Raw genomic sequence first — 7,779 nt, forward strand, 5'->3', positions numbered from 1 at the left:
ACAGAGAGATAAAGACAATCATGCAATTTAGTGTACTGGAAACAAATGAGAGGAAAAGGGACTTTACAACCTTGTAGTTCATCTTCATCATTGTTGTCCTTTTTCGTCTATTCTTCCTCTTCCCTTGCCAAACTCAGAATGCTTGCTCATCCTCAAGCAATAATTAGAACAACGGCTATGGGGCTAAGATGGATCATGAATGTCTTACACAATGAAATGTTAGTAGTACATGTGTTCTAAGCAAGCAAAATTAAAGATAATAATCAAGGCACAAGAGACAGAGACAGTGTGATTGCAAACTTAAGACGGTGAGCACAATACATTGCATAAAAGATAAGTGGCACACCAAACTTAGTGTGACACTTTCACTTGAAATTAATGCAAGTATCTAGTAAAGATTGAAAGCAAATTTTGTTGCATAGCAACACCAAACTTAGAATGCAAACATATGTCAATTTATTTGAATTAAAACTAAACAAAAGGAACTGTTATATGTTGAATACAATCACCAAGCCAAAAATCTGTCATGAATAAGGATCTCTTGGCGCTTGTATTAACAAAAATAGTTAAGAAGCAAAATAAGTGAAAACATTAAAAGCAGAGAAATACTAAAGTAGACAGAATAACAAAGTGTCAAACCAAAAGAAAGATAAATTTGCAGAGGCATTGTGATTATGCAGACAAGTGGTGCTACTGGATGACTTGCATATAAAAATAAGTGGCACACCAAACTTAGAATCTTAGTGTGACACTTTCATGTAAAATTGATGCAATCATCCCAAGGGATTGAAAATAATTTGTTGCAGGGAAACACCAAACTTAGAATGTAACCATGTGCCTATTTATTGAATTTAAACAAAGCAAAGAAAGAAAACAAAGCAAAGAAGAGAAACGTTACCTACTGTTGGTATGTTGTTCTTCACTTTCTTCCTCTTCTTCCAGTTTGTTAAGAGGAGTGACCTCAAGGGGGAAGAGGTTTCAGCTATTGTCCCCTTTCTTGGTTTCCTCTCAGCAAGCTTTCTTTTGTACATGGCTTGATTGAGCTTGCTTACTAGTGATCCAGGGGTTGGATTGCTTGTGGTTGACCTCCTCTTGAATGTTGTCCTTGATATCTTGGTCACAATCCTCTTCTTGGTGCTTTTGTTAATTGCCTTTACTTCATTGAATCCAAGTCTTGGTGGTTGTGTGATTGTTGGAGTGTTCTCTTCATCAAGAGCTTTTTGAATTGATGGTTCAGTGGCCGCTTCCTTCCTGTAATCTTCTGCTTCAATTGAATGTGAATCTCCTTGATTTTCTTCCTCCATTTCTTCTTCATGATTTTCCATTAAGTCCTTTGGGAAGGAATCTTCATGTTCCATTGTCACTTCAATTAGCCTCTGTGGACATGGAATCCTTGGCTCATGTTCCTTATCCTTCATTGCAATTTCACTTGACATAGGGACCTTTTATTCTTGTTTTTCCACTTCCTCACCCACAAATTGGTCTTCATCCTCACTGTTTGATGGTTTTAAGTTCCCCCTTGTTTGCTCTAAGGGCCCATTCATCTTCTTGAGGATGATTTCTTTCTAGGATTGGGGTTGTGTGTATCTTTCCACGAGTTTTCTATGTATTTCAATGGCTTGAAGGTAATCCTCATCTGTTGGTTCAAGAGATGAAGGTTGAGAATAATTTTGGTGACATGGATGTGTTGTGGTGAATTTGTGTTGAGGGGTGTGGAATGAGTTGTGTGATTGATGGGATGACTTGTATGGATTTTGGAGGAAACTTTGTGTTGAGGCATAATCAAGTGATGAAGAACTTTCAAATAAGAAACTGGGACATGAGGGTGGATGCTCTTTCATTCCTTGGTGATACTCCCAGCCACCATTAGAATAATGACTTGAATCATTTTGTGGTGGTGAAAAGTATCCCATATGATTCTCTTGCTCATCTTGTGTCTCTGAAGCAAATCTCCATGGATTGGAGTGCTCAGAATTTGTATTTTTTTGGTGATATTCCCAGCCATCATTAGAGATTGGTGATGGTGGGTAATATCCCATAAAATTTGTTTGATCATAAGATGAGTTGAACTCCATTTGAATTTTGGAAAACACAACACCAAGGAAAATTGAAATTCATATCTCAGAGATGAATTTCTTAGTGAGGTAATAACTCAAACACCTTAGTGTCAAAAGAAATAAAAAAATTAAAAGAACTGTACAAAGCAAAAACAAAGAAAATGCTTAATCTAGACCACCATTCACTTAATCATTGTTAATCTTTGCCAATCCCCGGCAACGGCGCCAAAAACTTGATACGCGAAAAATTAATTTATTAACGCGCAACCGGCAAGTATACCGGGTCGCATCAAGTAATAAAACTCACTAAGAGTGAGGTCGATCCCACGGAGATTGGTAGATTAAGCAACTTTAGTTAAATGGTATTTTTAGTCAAGCAAACATGGTTTTAATTTCATGAGATTTTAATTCTTGAATGTAATTGCAAAAATTAAATGACAAGGAATCTAAAGAATTTCAATGAAGAAATAAGATAAGAGTAAATGACTGAAACTTAAAGTGCAAGAAGCTTAAATGACATTAGAGATAAATTGCAAGGAAGTAAAGGTTGCAGAATTTTAAAGAGCAGAAGAGTAAATCGCAAGAAATAGAGAAACAGAATGTAAATGACAAGAATAATAAATTGCAAGAATGTATAAGGGAATTGGGTAATGGGTATTCAAACAACTAAAGAGCAAAAGAAATGAGAATTAATGATGGAAAAGATCATTAGGGATCAGAGTTGCAAATTCTCATGAATTGATGTTGATCAATTCCTTCTCAATCATGGGTATAGATCCATGGCAGATTGTGGGTAATTGAGTCCCAATCTCTTGGTAACTCAATTTCTCTCAACACAACCAATTGCCACTCTCGTGATCTAATTGTTCATGAAAAGAGATGAAGTTCAATTTCTAATCCAAGCCACACAACTTCCAGAATCTCAACTAAGGGAGGTTACATCTCACATACCAACCCAAAGTGTATTGATCAAAGAAATCATGAAAGGATGAACTCTAATTAAATCTGTGAAGAACAAGAGTTTCCTCTTAGATGAACCACTTGAATTGAGAAGGAAAAGAAAAGTTATCAACCCATTCAAATGAGCAGAGCTCCTCCCCCTAATGAAAATGGGGTTTAGTGAATCATAGCTCTAAATTCAACAACAAGTCCAAAAGTAAACATTCCAATTGAATAGAGAAGAATAATGAAGAATGAAGAAGTTCTTGAAAATTGAAATTCAAAAATTACAAAAGAAAACTAACTTCCTCCCTGCTATGCTTCCCAATTGGGAGTGTAGCACCAAGTAGAGTGAAAAGCTAGTAAAAGTAACTACTATGATGTAAAGTGTAAAAAATGTCTAAGAGTCCCCTTTAAGTACAAAACTATTCTCTATTTATACTATTCCTAAAACTCCTTGAAATTCTCCTTTTGGGTTAGCAATTTGGGCCTTGCTCTCGTTGATTTTGCTTCATGAAAGAATTCTTGTCAAACAGAGGAAACATGGCTCATTTTCATTGCTCTGGCCCAATGGCCTGGCGTTATTGGCAAACATGCCAGCCTTGGTGCACATTGGCAACGTGCATAGTAATTTCCTGGGAGTGGGACATGGTGCTTGGGCGTTGTTGCCCAAGTTGTTGCCCAAGTTGTTGCTAAACACTTGCTTGTTCTTCACTTTTTATGCTTGATGTTGCCTGAACTTTGAGCTTCAATACTTTGCTTTAATATAAACTATTATATATCATTGGAAAGCTCGGAATGTCTTTTTTCCAATGCACTTAGGATCATCTCATTTGGACCTTCCTAGCTCAAGTTATGCTCCATTGAAGAGGGCAAGGTCAGGCTACCTTGGTTGGGCGTTTTTACCAAACACGCCACTAATAACGTGCTCAATAACTCCTCTAGCCCAATTTCTTGGCCTGGGCGTTGTTGCTGGAGTTGCCAAGGAACACGTCAGTTCATCCTTGCCTTGGCAACGTGTTCGACCCCCTTTTTTTGCTCATTCATACCTCCTTGAATCTCAACCTCATTTCCTTATTTTTAGGGTCTAAAGATGACTCTGATTCGAGCTTCCATTTCATGCTTCACTATGGACTATTATATATTGGAAAGCTCTAGATATCAGCTTTCCAGCGCAACTGAAAGCACCTTAATTAGATCTCTGTAGCTCAATTTATGTTCCATTGAAGAAGGCAAGGTCAGGCTACCTGGCGTTGTTGCCCAAGTTGTTGGCAAACACGCCAGCAACAATGCCCTTAGTGTTTGAGGCTCTAAATAAAGCCCGCTTTTGAGTCTTCAAATGAACTCCAATCCCATGCTATGATATATGGTTGGAAAGCTCTTGATGTCTACTTTCCAATGCCACTAAAATCATTTCATTTGGAGTTTTTTAGCTCACGATATGCTCCTTTGAAGAGGGCAAGGTCAGGCTGCCTTGGCTGGGCGTTTTTGGTGAAGTTGTTGGCAAACACGCCACCAAAAATGTGATCGACCTCCTCTGGCCCAAGTTCATGGCTTTGGCATTGTTGTGGGCGTTGCCAGGGAACACGCCAGTTCATTCCCTGCCTGGCAACGCTCTCGATCACCTTTTTGTGGCTCATTCATGCCTCCCTAACTCTCAACTCCAAAATATGCCCAAAATTCCTCTTTTCTTCTTTTTAGCTTATTTTGTGCTCTTTTGCTTCTTTTTCTTCTTATTTTCTACAAAATTTATAAAATCAAAAGATCAAGAAAATATACCATTTAAGCACAAAAGAATGCAATAATTAAGCACTAATTATAAATTTCTTGTATGAAAAAGCATAGAAAAACATGACATGGTGACATGTCATCAAAGGGTGAAAAAGACCTCTCAACAAACTAAAAAAGGGGCAATACCAGACTCACACAAGGAGAAACTACTCAAGATCGACCAAAGTCAGGATGCTTGAGCACGACTTCCCCAAAGAGATCAAAGCTCTGAAAGCACGATCCACGGAAAGGTCCGAACTCAAGCAGGGGCAAAGTCGTATAGGTCGATGTCAGCTAAGAAGAGGTGCAAAAATGATCTCAAAAAAGTCAAAAGGTTGGGAAACAACTTAAGGCTCAAATGTGCTTAGCCAAAAGGGATACAACTCCACTAAAAGAAGGCACAAACTCAAACAGGGCTACGAACGTCATCCGAGACTAAAAAAGGTTCTATATAAAGAACACTAAAAATTCATTGGACAAGTCACTAAAAGCCCGGATATCAAGCCGCAAGGATAACTTCGCCAAAGCAGAGGGTTGTCAACACAAAATTAAAGCAAGGCGTGATCCAGAAGGCAAGGGTAGAAAACCCACACTACCACTCAAAAGAGGTTGGACTGTGAAGTACCAAACCTCTAGAAAATCTGCAAAGATTGCAAAGCAATGAAGAAACAAAGCCAGACAGATGCTTGAGCACGACTTCCAAAGAGATCGAAGCTCTGAAAAGCACGATCTCACGGAAAGATCGAACTCAAGCAGGGGCACTGTTCATACCTTGGGTCAAGCTGTCCGATCTGGGATGTTTAGCGACAAGCCGACCGACCTCTTCAGATCAGACTATCCGACCTCTTCAGATCAGACTATCCGAGCTCTTCACAAAGAGCTCGGACAAAATGCCACAGAGGCCTAAGTAGGCCCAAACAAAGGAACACAGCCCAATCTAAAGGCAGCTAAAGCCCAGAAAAGATAAAGGCGGTTCCCCAGAAGATAAGATGACCTCACTCAAAGATAAGATAAGATAAGATAAGATAACTAACTTATCTTATCAAAAAAGGTCACTCCAAACTACTATCAATACACTGGAGCACCCAGGTATAACTCATACTCTGATTCTACTAAAAACCTGCTTAATACCCTTGCTAACTTAACCATTGGAGTCCCTTGCAGGTACCCCCCACCCTCCGGTGGCGAAGGATCAGCAGTGCAGCCAGTCCAACAAGTCGGACACGACAGCTCCGGCCGCCACTCACAGCCAGACACGTCAGCACCGACTAGTACAGAAGATCTCGTCCGAGATCGACCTCCAGTTTCAGGTAACCCTCGGAATAGGTACCACCATCCTCTGGTGACGAAGGATCATTAACATTACCAGTCCAGCAAGTCGGACGCGATAGCTCCGGCCACCACCCACAAGTCAGACACGTCATCTCTGACCAGCATAGAAGATCTCGACCAAGATCGACCTACAGTTTCAGGTAACCCTTGGAACATTGGTGCCGTTTCTGGGGACCTGAAAGTCATCCCACCATCATGGCGAACAACCTTGACAACGACCGTGACTCTGACCTAGAAGACAGGACACCGCACAAGAACGCGGACATCACACCAAAGGATACGCTTGAACCAAACAAAGACAAGAATTCGCCAAATTCAGAAATCATGGAAGCACTTTAAGCTCAACAAGATCGCCTCAAACTGCTCGAAAAAGAGGCCAAACGTCAACGAGAAGCTGAAAGAAACCTCTAGAGAGAAACTAGGCGACGCCGAGAGTTGGAGGATAAACTCCTAAAACTCGAAGCCGACCTCAAAAACAAGACTATACAGTCTAGTCATGAAGATAACCCCCGCAAAGATCAAGACCCATTCACCAAAGAGATTATGAAAGCCAAAGTTCCAAAGGACTTCAAAGCTCCCGACATAACCCCATACGATGGCACATCAGATCCAAGCCATCATCTCAGTAATTTTAGAAGCAGAATGTATCTCACCAATGCTTCAGATGCAATTCGGTGCAAAGCCTTCCCGACTACCTTAACAAAAACAACTTTTAAATGGTTCGACAATCTGCCCCCAAGGTCCATCACAAGCTTTGACGACTTAGCTGGAAAGTTTCTTGCCAGATTCTCCATCCAGAAGGACAAAACCAAGCACGCCCTGAGCCTGTTAGGGATCAAGCAAGGAGACCGGGAAAGTCTTTGCAACTATATGGAAAGATTCAACAAAGCATGTTTGGACATACAAAGTCTGCCAACAGAAGCAGCCATTATGGGCCTCATCAATGGCTTACGAGAGGGATCTTTTAGTCACTCCATATCAAAAAGACATCCCATATCTCTAAATGAAGTACAGGAACGAGCTAAGAAGTACATCAAGATGGAGGAAAACTCTCGAATAGGAGAGACTTCAAAATCCAGATTCTCCTACTCCTCCCGAGATAAAGATAAAGATTCCAAGAAAAAAGAAGATCAGCATGGAGAGAAGATTAAGAAATACCACAATTACACCCCTCTTCGGGTGTCTCTTGTAGAAGTTTACCGAGAAGTATGCCATATTGAGAAAATTCCACCACCTCGACCAATTAAAAGCAAAAAAGGAGGCGAAAATCGGACATAATATTATGAATACCATCGAATCTATGGACATCCTACCAACGAGTGCTTCAACCTAAAGAATGTCATAGAAAAATTGGTAAGAGAGGAAAGACTAGATCGGTACTTAGCCAGCAAAACAGATGAGCCCAGAAAAAGAAGAAGAGACGAAGAAGTCGGACGAACTGAACGCCCACTTCATACCCCAGAAAGACATGTCCATATGATACATGGAGGATTTGCAGGGGGAGGACTTTCCAAATCATCTCGCAAAAGACACCTTAAAGAAGTATATCACGTCGAGGGAGGAGAAGAAACACCCGACCTCCCTACTATTACTTTCACTAAAGAGGATGCGGCTGGCATCATCTCGGGACATGACGATCCCATGGTCATCACTATCATATTGGCCAATGCTAACCTCCACT

The sequence above is a fragment of the Arachis ipaensis genome, chromosome B01 (genome assembly GCF_000816755.2).
Source record: "Arachis ipaensis cultivar K30076 chromosome B01, Araip1.1, whole genome shotgun sequence".
NCBI lineage: Eukaryota > Viridiplantae > Streptophyta > Magnoliopsida > Fabales > Fabaceae > Arachis > Arachis ipaensis.